The 12,169-nt window shown below is 38.6% G+C and overlaps 1 long non-coding RNA gene across 50 annotated transcripts in view; it reads left to right on the top strand.

Annotated features, from left to right (window-relative positions):
* LOC102168027 (uncharacterized) overlaps positions 1–12,169 on the top strand; it is a 204,251-nt gene that overhangs the window by 22,121 nt on the left and 169,961 nt on the right. For 6 of the 50 annotated variants that reach the window (XR_014803600.1, XR_014803616.1, XR_014803628.1 and 3 more), the window contains exon 3: positions 4,407–4,471. The exons of 41 other annotated variants lie outside the window; for them this stretch is intronic. This is a non-coding gene — a long non-coding RNA (uncharacterized LOC102168027). Of the gene's footprint in view, positions 1–4,406; positions 4,550–12,169 lie in introns of all 50 variants that reach the window. 3 more of the 50 variants (XR_014803604.1, XR_014803618.1, XR_014803595.1) reach the window with 1 other exon arrangement.

Raw genomic sequence — 12,169 nt, 5'->3', positions numbered from 1 at the left:
ATAAAATTTTTGTCCTCAGATTATGTCACTACCATTTTTTAATGCACTTAAAAATAGCATGACTAAAAATGTGTGTGTGTGTGTGTGTTTTTCCTTGTCTTTTGGGGGCCGCACCTGTGGCATATGGAGGTTCCCAGACTAGGGGTCTAATCAGAGCTGTAGCTGCCAGCCTACACCACAGCCACAGCAACTTGGGATCCAAGCGGCATCTGCAACCGACACCACAGCTCACAGCAACACTAGATCCTTTTTTTTTTTTTTTTTTTGTCTTTTTACCATTTCTTGGGCCGCTCCCGCGGCATATGGAGGTTCCCAGGCTAGGGGTTGAATTGGAGCTGTAGCTGCCAGCCTACGCCAGAGCCACAGCAACGCAGGATCCGAGCTGTGTCTGTGACCTACACCACAGCTCACGGCAACGCCGGATCGTTAACCCACTGAGCAAGGGCAGGGATCGAACCCTCAACCTTCTGGTTCCTAGTCGGATTCGTTAACCACTGCGCCACGACGGGAACTCCAACACTAGATCCTTAACCCACTGAGCGAGGCCAGGAATCCAACCAGAAACGTCATGGTTCCTAGTTGAGTTTGTTTCCACTGCACCATGACGGGAACTCCAAAATGTATATATTTTTATATACTGTCATGTGTAGGTCACTCAGCAAGTAATCAAAGTATAGTTGATGTACAATATTATGTAAGTTTCAGGTATACAACATAGTAATTTAACATATAAATGCATAACAATGATCAATAAGTCTTTATCTGTCCTCATAAAAGCTATTATAATATTTTAACCATATTCCTTATGCTGTATAATATATCCCTGTGACTTATTTTATTACTGGGAGCTTGTACTTCTTAATCCTCTTCACGTATCTTGAACGTTCCACTCCCCTCCGCATGGCAACTTCCTGTGTATTCCCTGTATCTTTCAGTCTGTTTGCATTTTTTGTTTGATCATTTTTGTTTAGATTCCACATATAACTGAGATGATAAAGGATTTGCCTCTCTTTGTCTGACTTATTTAGTTGGCATAATGCCCTCTGGATCCATCTATGTTGTCACTAATGGCAAGAGTTCATTTCTTAGCCATAGCTAAGTAATATTCCATTGTATGTGTATGTATATATACATGCTACATATATATGTATACATGTATGCATATGTATGTATATGCATGTATATTTATATATGCCACGTATATATGTATATATGCATATAGATTTGGCATACATCTTCTTTATCCATTTATCTATCTGTAGACACTAAGATTGCTTCCTTATCTTGGCTCTTGTAAATAATGCTGCAGTGAATATAGTGGTGCAAATATCTTTTCAAATTTGTGGGGGTTTTTTTCAAATTTGTGTTTGTGTTTTTGTGGTATGGTAGTTCTGTCTTTAACTTTTTAAAAAAACTTCCATACTTTTTTTAATATCCTTTCTTTCTTGTTCACTACTATGTTCTTTCTTGTTCAAGAGTAATGGTGTTCTCAAATTATCTTAGAGATCCAAAATAATTAAAATAAAATGGAAAACAAGGTAGATTAGTTATTTCATCCAAGAAATTGACTGCAGGACTAACAAGCAAAGTGATTGGTCAATATGAGTAGTTAGAAAAGTGGACTTTTATGAGTGCTTTCAATAAAATTAGAATTTTTGCTTCACTCCATGTATTTTCCAGTTATTGCTAACTTTATTATAAATTTGTTTAAAGTCAACCCTCATCAATTTGCATACAATATCTGCTCTTCTGCAGAGTTAAGTAAAATCATCTAATCTTTATTTATTTTTTTTGTCTTTTTGCCTTTTCTAGGGCCACTCCTGCAGCATATGGAGGTTCCCAGGCTAGGGATCGAATAGGAGCTGTAGCTGCCAGTCTACGCCAGAGCCACAGCAATGCCAGATCTGAGCTGCATCTGCAACCTACACCACAGCTCACGGCAATGCCGGATCCTTAACCCACTGAGCAAGGTCAGGGATTGAACCCGCAACCTTATGGTTCCTAGTTAGATTCGTTAACCACTGAGCCATGACAGGAACTCCTAATCTTTATGTTTTTAAGACAAAACTTTTTAAAAAAGTAACTAGACAGTTACAACTTTCCATAGAGACATGGTAACTAAATCTTTTCCATTTTGAAATTGCTGTTTTAATTTTTTTTTTTTTTTTTTTTAAGTGCTGCACCCACGGCATATAGAAGTTCCTAAGCTGTGCACCCACAGCATATGGAAGTTCCTAAACTGGGGTGGAATCAGAGCTGCAGCTGCCAGCCTACACCACAGCCACAGCAATTTGGGATCCATGCCACATCTGCAACCTACAACCACAGCTCACAGCAATGCCAAATCCTTAACCCACTGAGCAGGGTCCAGGATCGAACCCACATCCTCGTGGATACTAATTGGGTTATTACTGCTGAGCCACGACAGGAACTCCAAAATTGCTGTTTTAATTTTGTAAAGACAAAGTTACATTTCACCTCCTTAGTTTGTACTTTTGAATCAGTATTGAGTAATAGGCAACTTTTTATAACTTTACATACAGTATCTTAATGAAAAAAGATCACAAGTGTTTTATAAACTTAAACATTTTATATACTCTTTTACTAATATGAAATATGTTTTATTGGCTAAAAAAAAATGTTAACTAGTTTTAACTAGTTTTTTTTTTTTTCATAAAATTCTTCCTTTCCAGTCCAGTCTACAGTGTTCCTCTCATTCAGAACTGATTTTCTATACCACTTATTTAACACTTAATACAAGCTATCTTGTGTCTGTTTTTAGCTTCCAAAGGATAGAGGCTGGTTGCCAAGGGAAGCATCCACATTATTGGACAATTGAAGCTTTCAGCCCCACCATCCAAACTCCAGGGAGAGGGGAGGGGCTGGAGGTTGAATCAGTCACCAAGGACCAATGACTAACGATTCAATGTCATGCCTCCTATAATGAAATCTCCATAAACTTCAAGAGAAGGGGGTTGGAGAGGTTTCAGGTTGGTAAACATGTGGAAGTGCTGGAAAGATGGTATACCTGGAGGCACATGGAAGCTCCATGCTTCTTCTTCCATACCTTGCCCTGTGTATCTCTTCTATGTTGCTGTTCCTGCATCATATATTCTTTTCTGATAAACCAGTTATCTATTAAGTAAACTGTTTTCCTGAGTGCTGTGAGCCATTCTAGCAAATTAATCAAACGAAAGGAAGGGATTGTGGGACCCTCCAATTTAAAGCCAGTTGAGGGAGTTCTCGTTGTCACTCAGCAGGTTAAGAACCTGACTAGTATCCATGAGGATGTGATATCCTGGCCTTGCTCAATGGGTCAAGGATCTGGCTTTGCCTCAAATTGTGGCATAGGTTGCAGATGCAGCTCAAATTCCGAGTTGCTGTGGCTATGGCACAGCCCTCTGCAGCTCTGATTCAGCCCCTAGCCTGGTAACTTCTGTATACTGCAGGTGTAGCCCTAAAAAGAAAATAAACAAATAAAGCCAGTTGGTAACAACCTGAACTTCTGATTGGTATCTGAAGTAGAGGCAGTCTTGTGGAACTGAATCCTTAACCTGTGGGATCTGATGTTGTGTCCAGGTAGATAGTGTCATAATTGAGTTGTAGGATACCCAGCTTGTGTTTGTAGAGAATTGGAGAATTGCTTTGGGGGTGTGTGTGTGTGTGCGCGAGTGCGCAATGGGGGAGACCTACGCATTTGGTGAGTAGACTTGTCAGAAATGAAGTGTAAATGAAAATATATTGCATACTATAGTATACAACATTATATTATACTCAAATTGGAGTCTCTTTGAGTTGGAGAGTGTTCATATAGTATGCCTCACTGAGCTAGAGAAGAAGAGGAGTCAGTCTTTCCACCATTCCTCCTTTCTTTGTGGCAGTTGGAATTCTATTACCAAAAAAAAAAAAGAAAAAAAAAAAAAGGTACCCAAACTGCCAATCACTGGCTTTTAGCTATAAAAAGCTGGTCATGAATAGTATTAGTTAGAAATAAAGTTTAGCCCCCAAATCCCAAATATTTTTGTTTTATATTGACACCAAAATGTTTTTCTATCAACAACTATGCAAATGGGAGGGCACAGTTCCATTTTTCCCCTCTAATCTGCATAGATATTAAATATAGCAGTGGAAACATTCTGGCCATTAAAATATGAGTATTGTATTTTAAAACCAGCCCTGAGAATCCTGACTTATGATAGACTTAATCTTTGAGTAACTAAGGTGATGCGTTCCCTGATTCTACCCAACTATACATGTCCTCAGCTACTGAGGCTAATCTAGATTATGAGTCAGAATCAGTTTCGTCGAAGATGTCCTTAGGAAAACAAGTTAACCTCTGACACCTAGCCCTTACTCACTTTAGAGTCTTATCCCTGATGAGTACTTCTTTTTTTTTTCCCCTGCAGTGGTGCTCCAATTCCACAGTAGACTGGGAGTAAGAGAAGACAGACTTCAGTCTTAGAGAAATCAGGTACTAATACCTAGGAACCCAACTGCTTTCACTAGAAAGTTGCAGAAAGATTAGCCAGTTAACCTGATGCAGAGTAAGGTGAGTTGTGGATATTGTGCTCCCTAAGTTTTTGCTAACAACATTGACCCATTAGCTTTGGGTAGAGCTTCAGGTGAACTTTTTTTTTTTTTTTTTTTTGTCTTTTTGCCTTTTCTAGGGCTGCTCCTGTGGCTTATGGAGGTTCCCAGGCTAGGGGTCTAATTGGAGCTGTAGCTGCTGGCCTACACCAGAGCCACAGCAATGCCGGATGCTTAACCCACTGAGCAAGGTCAGGGATCAAACTGCAACCTCATGGTTACTAGTCGGATTTGTTAACCACTGAGCCACAACTGGAACTCCTCAGGGGAACATTTAAATTCACAAGTAGTGGCGAGATTGAGCCATCTCAATCAACTGACTTCTAGTTTCTCAGAATTTATGGCTGCCATATTTCTCCTCACCCTACCTTCCCTCTACCTATACACACTCTCCATGGAAATTTACTTTTCCTATGTATAATCTTCTCAAAGTCAAGGGAACTCTACTTTAAAAGGGTGTCAAGTAGTTAATCTGATAATACAGCCAAGCACAGAACCCTATGCTTCTGCACAGAATGCATGCCCCTGAACCTGGCCCTCTATATCAGTTCAAGATACATAATCAAAATCCTTAGTAGAAGTCTGCTGCAACTAACATGACTTCTAATTCTGTCTCATGTAAGAGCTCTTAAGGGTACCTATGCTTATTAAGGTTTTATTTGGAGAATTATTTGATATCATAATCATAAAGCATTGTTAGCATATTTTCTCATAGTCCAAATTAAAAGGTTTAGCTATGTTAAAAATTCAGAAATCAGTACCGATTAAACTATAATTTTTGTTATTTTTCTAAATGGATGTAAATTTAGATTTTCTAAGAAGAAATGTTATTTTCGGTTCTAATAAAAGGATGAAGCTTTAGTAAGTAGCCATAGGTCTTACTTTCTGTAAGTTAATGACATCAGCCAAAATGATCATCATTTCACTAGAACATCCTTTTGGCCTCAGTAAAAAGTTATGCTTTAGTCAAGGAACCAAATATGTCAAATAACAGCTTCACTGGCTTGATCATTAATAATCACCAGACAAATAGCTAGGGGGAAAAAAATCACACTTGTCAGACAAGCGTATGGCTTTAGAACTTAAAAAGTACAGCAGTTAAATTGCAGTGTGCTTAATCAAGCTTGCTTAGTTTATTTTACATATTCTTATAATGTGGAAAATGGAATTTGACCAAGAACTTTTCAACCTATTCTATTACAACAGATTTAATACTCTTTATCTCCTTAAAAAATTTACAACGGTTAAGAAAGTCAAACTAACTTAATTTTTTGTGGTTTTTTTTTTTTTTTTTTTTTGTCTTTTTGTCTTTTCTAGGGCTGCACCCACAGCATATGGAGGTTCCCAGGCTAGGGGTCTAATCAGAGCTGTAGCCGATGGCCTACACCAGAGCCAAAGCAATGTGGGATCTGAGCTGCATGTGCGACCTACACCACAGCTCACAGCAATGCCAGATCCCTAACCCACTGAGTGAGGCCAGGGATTGAACGCGAAACCTCATGGTTCCTAGTCGGATTTGTTAACCACTGAGCCACGACAGGAACTCCAAAATAACTTGATTTTTTGTTTTTTTTTTTGTTTTTTTTTTTTTTTTTGTCTTTTTGCCATTTCTTGGGCCGCTCCTGCGGCATATGGAGGTTCCCAGGCTAGGGGTTCAATCGGAGCTGTAGCTGCCAGCCTACGCCAGAGCCACAGCAACACAGGATCCGAGCCGCGTCTGCAACCTACACCACAGCTCATGGCAACGCCGGATCGTTAACCCGCTGAGCAAGGGCAGGGATCAAACCTGCAACCTCATGGTTCCTAGTCAGATTCGTTAACCACTGCGCCACGATGGGAACTCCCTAACTTGATTTTTTAAAAAAATTATGGCTTGAATTTTTAGGATGGCTACCTGATTAGTGGATGAAATTGATAAGTAGGCATTATTAATTCTTATTATGACAGTTCTTTGTAAAACAAATTTAATGGCTATATAAATACAGAACTTAATTTTCAATCCCCCTAACTTGCTCTCTTGAATTTTAAAACTTATTCTTGGCCTTGAGAAATTGGATCCTGAATGAAATTTCTTCTCACACTACCCTCTCTCTTGCTATCTTTTGTGTGCCGGATGGAGATAATAGTTAGCAAAGTAGAGCAGAAGCCCCGGTACTTAAACTCTAGAGAGGATGAGACAGGCCACAGACAAAAATACCTAAGTAAAATTTTGATATGTTAGATGTGGTTAAGTACTAGGGAGAAAGAGAAAGCAGAGAAGCAACATAGAAAGTCCAGAATAGGGTTGGAAGTAGGGAAGGATTGTAAAGCTAAATAGGATGAAAGGAAATCCTCTCTGAAAAGGTGACTAAAGGGAAACCTGGAGGAAGAAAGTATGAGCTAATAAGGGGGTTAGTGAGAAGGAGGGCATTCCAGGCAAGAGGGAACTGCACATGCAAAGTCCTGATGTGTTCAGGGTCCAACAAGGAAACCAGAAGACTAGAAAGGAGTGAGCAGGTGGGAATACAACAGGGTACAAGGTAAGAGAGAGAATGAAGTGAGAGTGGAGAAAGTCCTATGGAGAAGGGTACAGGTTTCAATCACCTAGGTGATTATAAGCTATTTTGGTAACTTACTCTGAGTGAGCTAACAATCCATCAGATTTGGAGCAGAGCTGACAGAAGTGGGGCAAGAAGCAGAAGCGGGAAGGCCAGTTAGGATGCGATAGCAATAGTCTAGGTGAAAGATGATGGATCAGAGCAATAGCAGAGGAAGTGATAAGAAATGACCAAATTCTGAATGTAGAATAAAGAGCCCCCAAATCTATTTAGTTTGTCTTTGATTGAAATATTTTTTATAATCATTTGTTATACCTTTTTCATGATAAAATATTATGATCATTTCCCATTTCTTTAAATATTTTCCCAGCACATAGTATCAGTGGCTGCATGGTCTAGTTTGGATATCACTTAATTTAGATATTGTATAGATAGAATAGTTTATTTAACTTTCCTCTTTTGTTGACTATCTAAGCATTTTTCAGTTTTTCTCTATTATAAATACCGCTAAAGTGAGCATCTTCATTGTTAAATCTTTACAAATATAATTACTATATAATTTAGTAATCTTTCAGTTTTAGGAATGACTGTACTTAATTTGAACTAGAAAGGAGAAACTAGAAAAGCAGCTTGGTATTTTTTTAAGCTTTTAACCATAGAAAGATTATGTATATCAGATGCATGCTGATAGAATTTAAAGGACACCAAAAATATTTGAATATGAAATATTTATAAATTTCTGATCAAGATTGAATAAATATCTTATGTTTCAGAATTTGTTTTCTATTTCTAATAACCTTAATTATCTCTAGGAACAGATGACCAATCACAGGAACTGTCACTATTTTAGCATTCTACATGAACCGTGGCCAGGATGGATTCCTGGCACCTGAGCATTCATATCCATCTGTTTATAGGGCACTGTGCCCACCCATGAGCTTCATGCCAGTTTCAAAAAGTCATGTGTAAATCAAGATAGGCAATGTATATTTTTGAGATACAAATAACCTGTTACTTAGTCTCTTTAATTATATCTTTAGAAAGAACTTTAGCTACTTACTGATCTAACTTTGTAACTTTCACTTAGGCATGTGTAGAAAGCAAAATATAAGGAAAAATTTAACTTTACTAGATAGTTAATAGAATAGTAGAATTCTTCAACATAAAAAAGTTGAAATTAGGGAGTTCCTGTCATGGCTCAGGAAACGAATCTGACTAGTATCCATGAGGACACAGGTTCCATCCCTGGCCTTGCCCTGGGTTATGGATCAGGCGTTGCCATGAGCTATCGTGTAGGTTGCAGATGCGGCTCGGATCCTGCGTTGCTGTGACTGTGGCGTAGGCCGGCACCTGTACCTCTGATTTGACCCTTAGCCTGGGAACCTCCTTATGCCACAGGTTCAGCCCTAAAAAGACCCCCCCCCCCAAAAAAGTTGAAATTAGAAAAAATTGTTATAACAAATCCTTGAAAAAAAAGTTTTGAATATACTATTTGAGGCATAGAAACTAATATTTATTTGGTACATGCCATGTGCAGGGTGCTTTTACATAATTTGTTTATATAACTCATAATAATCCTGTGAAATAAGGATTATTATCCCTATTTTGCAGATAAGAAACTGAAAGAAATGATTGACTTAATTAAGATCATACATGGCTAATACCAAGATCATTTCAAGTCAGTTCTGATTCCTAAACTCATCTTCTCTTAACTTTATCATGCTTTGTAAATAGTTAGGATCCAAATATTAGGATGAATTTAGAAATCTGTGATGTCGATTAAAGATGGTTTTTAGAAGTTAAAATTAGTAATAGTATTTTCAGCTTTACTTTGGAGTGCCACCTGCTGGTAAATTAAGTCCAGTAGTGTTTGTCAAACAAAAATAGGAATTATGTTGGGAGATAAGAACAATCAATTGTTTTATATAAAGCACACACTGGTTATTAGAATCAATGTGGAAAATGCTGACTTCATTTACCAACTGAATGATTCGGTTATTTAAAAAGATTTTTCACAAAGCTTTTTGGGGGGATTTCTTTAGTCTAAATTCTGAACTCTAATTAGAAAAACCAAAGTATGTATTGAGGGTCCATTGTTTTAGTTAATTAGTCAAATATTTAAGTGTTTATATATCACAGTCTGTTAGATATGGGATGAAGTAGTAAAAGGAGCAGATAGAATCTCCCTGCCTTCGTGGAACTTAGAGTTAAGACTGAAAGAAATAAAATTACAAACAGATTGCTAAAAGAGGATATGGATAAAACAAATAATACAGAGTGGTTGAGGGAAACCACTTTGCAGGGGACTTTCAGGAAAGGCATTTCTGATAAGACCTTTAAGCACTTGTTCTTTGCTATATTCCCAGCGCTGAAAACAATGCCTGTGTACATAGTCAATGTTGGGTGAATAATTGTTGAATAAAAGGATACATGATACTGGGTGATAACCTTGAACAGAGCTAAAACTTCATTAGCTCTTCTTTTTGTTCTTGTCGCATGTACACAGGTCAGGCTGGCTTAATGATACAAAAATGTGGTAGAAGGAGAGTGCAGGAAAACTACTGAAGATGTATATAGCATTTTCTTTTTCCCTTTGAGCTGAGCAGTGTATAAAATCCAATCCAAAGACTGATGAAAATAACTCCTTTCAAGGCTGCTTTCGCTTTAGTTTACCACTTAACTACCAAACAAGCAGTGCTGGGGATCTGCACACCAAATAAGGATACAAATGTGTGGATGCTGCTCCCTTATGCTGTCCTTGTACTTCACAAATGCCCAAGTTCAGTAACTGAAGCAGCCCATGAGGAATCAGACCAAAGAGTTTCAGAACTGCAGATCTTTATGACATTAGACTGGGTAAGGGATCATACTTAAGGATCTATTCTACTACCACCAAAAAAATGTTTATTGTTGCCCTACAGCAATATCTTTATGCAGTTTGTTTCCTGCTGCATCTTCTACCCTACTTGTAAGCCCACCAAACCTTCAATGAAGTTAAATCTAATTTAAGAGCTAAGAATAAGAAGCAAGCTGACATGGAATAATTAACTGTAATAAGAATTTTATGAGAAGGAAGGGGGACATCTTTTTTATGACCTAATTCTTGTGAAACTGACTCTTATTGACAGCCTTTCACTTTACTTTCAGTAAACCCACCTATCATGCACATCTTTTTTCCATACATAAACATGTACAGATAACACACCTACAAATACAAAAGCCTCCCTTTTCAGTAAGAGAACCCTAAATTTTAGTTGAGCACATTATGATCCAGCTAAAAGGCTATTCTTCCTAGCCTAGAGCTCTGGTAGGAGTGGCTATGTGATATGAGTATTTGCCAGTGGGATTTTAGAGGAAGTATTTTGTGGTAAATCTTAAAAGAAAATGGAAAATCTTTAAAGAGAAGGAGTCTTTCTCCTGCTTCCATCTTGCTGCTTGAAACATAGTTGTGGTGACTGATGCTCCTAAAATCATAATGGACCAAGAGGGCAAGAACTATACCTGAGGCAAAACTGCAGAAAACTAGAAGGCTCTTTGTATGGTGTGGAGCTTCCATAGCAACCCTGGACTGACCGTCTCTTGACTTCTCTTACATAAACAAGAAAGAAGCATCTGTCATATTTATGATGTTGTTGCTCTTTGGAGTTTCTACTCTCTGCTTAACTTTATCTGAACCAATTTGGTGAATAACGTAGATTTTGCTGATATTTTCTTGATGGGTGGAGGAAAAGGCAACATTTCACACCACAAGGCAAACTTAATCTTTTCATTATACAGGTTTTCTCTAGGAATTCCCTTTGTGGCTCAGTGGAAATGACTAGTATCCATGAAGACATGGGTTCTATCCCTGGCCTTGCTCAGTGGGTTAAGGATCCGGTATTGCCATGAGCTGTGCTGTAGGTCATAGACATGGCTCGGATCCCTGTTGCTGTGGCTGTGGTATAGGCCAGCAGCGATAGCTCCATTTAGACCCCTACCCCAGGAACTTCCTTATGCCTCAAGTTCAGCCCTCAAAAGAAAAAAAAAAGTTCTCTCTAGTCTCTTCCCAGATCCAAGTTCTCTTTAAGACCCTCTTTCCCCACCCCAACTATCTGTAATAATTTTTTTCCTCTTTTGGAGCCCATATCTTTTTTTTTTTTTTTTTTTTTGTCTTTTTACCATTTTCTTGGGCCGATCCCATGGCATATGGAGGGTCCCAGGCTAGGGGTCGAATTGGAGCTGTAGCCACCGGCCTACGCCAAAGCCACAGCAACGTGGGATCCGAGCTGCATCTGCAACCTACACCACAGCTCATGGCAATGCCGGATCCTTAATCCACTGAGCAAGGCCAGGGATCGAAGCCGCAACCTCATGGTTCCTAGTTGGATTCGTCAACCACTGAGCCACAACGGGAACTCCGGAGCCCATTTCTATACCTTTGATTCTGTGACACTCGAGTGGACATTCTAGCAATGGAATCTGTGCTGCAGTTGCCACCTGTGCCACAACTACAGCAGTGCTGGATCCTCAACCCCCTGCACCACACGGAAACTTCCTTCAGGGATTCTTTTCCTTGTAAAGAAGGACAGCTAATTTACCGGAGCTTTTCTTTGCTCAGTGACTGTTTTGAGTATTGTGTAGTCAGCCACAAGATGATAGTAGCAATAGTATCAGCAACAACCCATGGGATTAAGTGCTTCCTATGGGCAGTCACTTAATTCTCACAATGACCCTGTAAAGTATTATCATATTTTACAAAGAAGGTAAGTAATTTGCCTGTGGTGGAAATGGCTAGCTGTCTACCCAGAATTCATGCTCCTCCTTCCCTAAACTGGAGTTTTCATTGAGAATTTACCCTTCATCACAGACTACATACATATTCATAACTGTCATATCTTTATAATATATCGATCCTTTATCATTATTGAAGTATCCCTTTTTGTCCCTAGTAACATTCTTTTTCTCAAAGTCTGTTTTGCCTGATGATAGTTAACAATTCTTGCTTTCTTGTGTTTAGTGTTTGCATGGGGTACCTTTATCTTTTTACTTTAAACCTATTTGTCTTG

Source organism: Sus scrofa, chromosome 5, assembly GCF_054392235.1.
Source record: "Sus scrofa isolate SSC_HxYL_T2T_F1_AM1 chromosome 5, Sscrofa_HxYL_maternal_Yorkshire_Landrace_v2.0, whole genome shotgun sequence".
Lineage (NCBI taxonomy): Eukaryota > Metazoa > Chordata > Mammalia > Artiodactyla > Suidae > Sus > Sus scrofa.
Note: the sequence above shows the minus strand (reverse complement) of the source record. Positions and strands in the feature narration are given on the sequence as shown.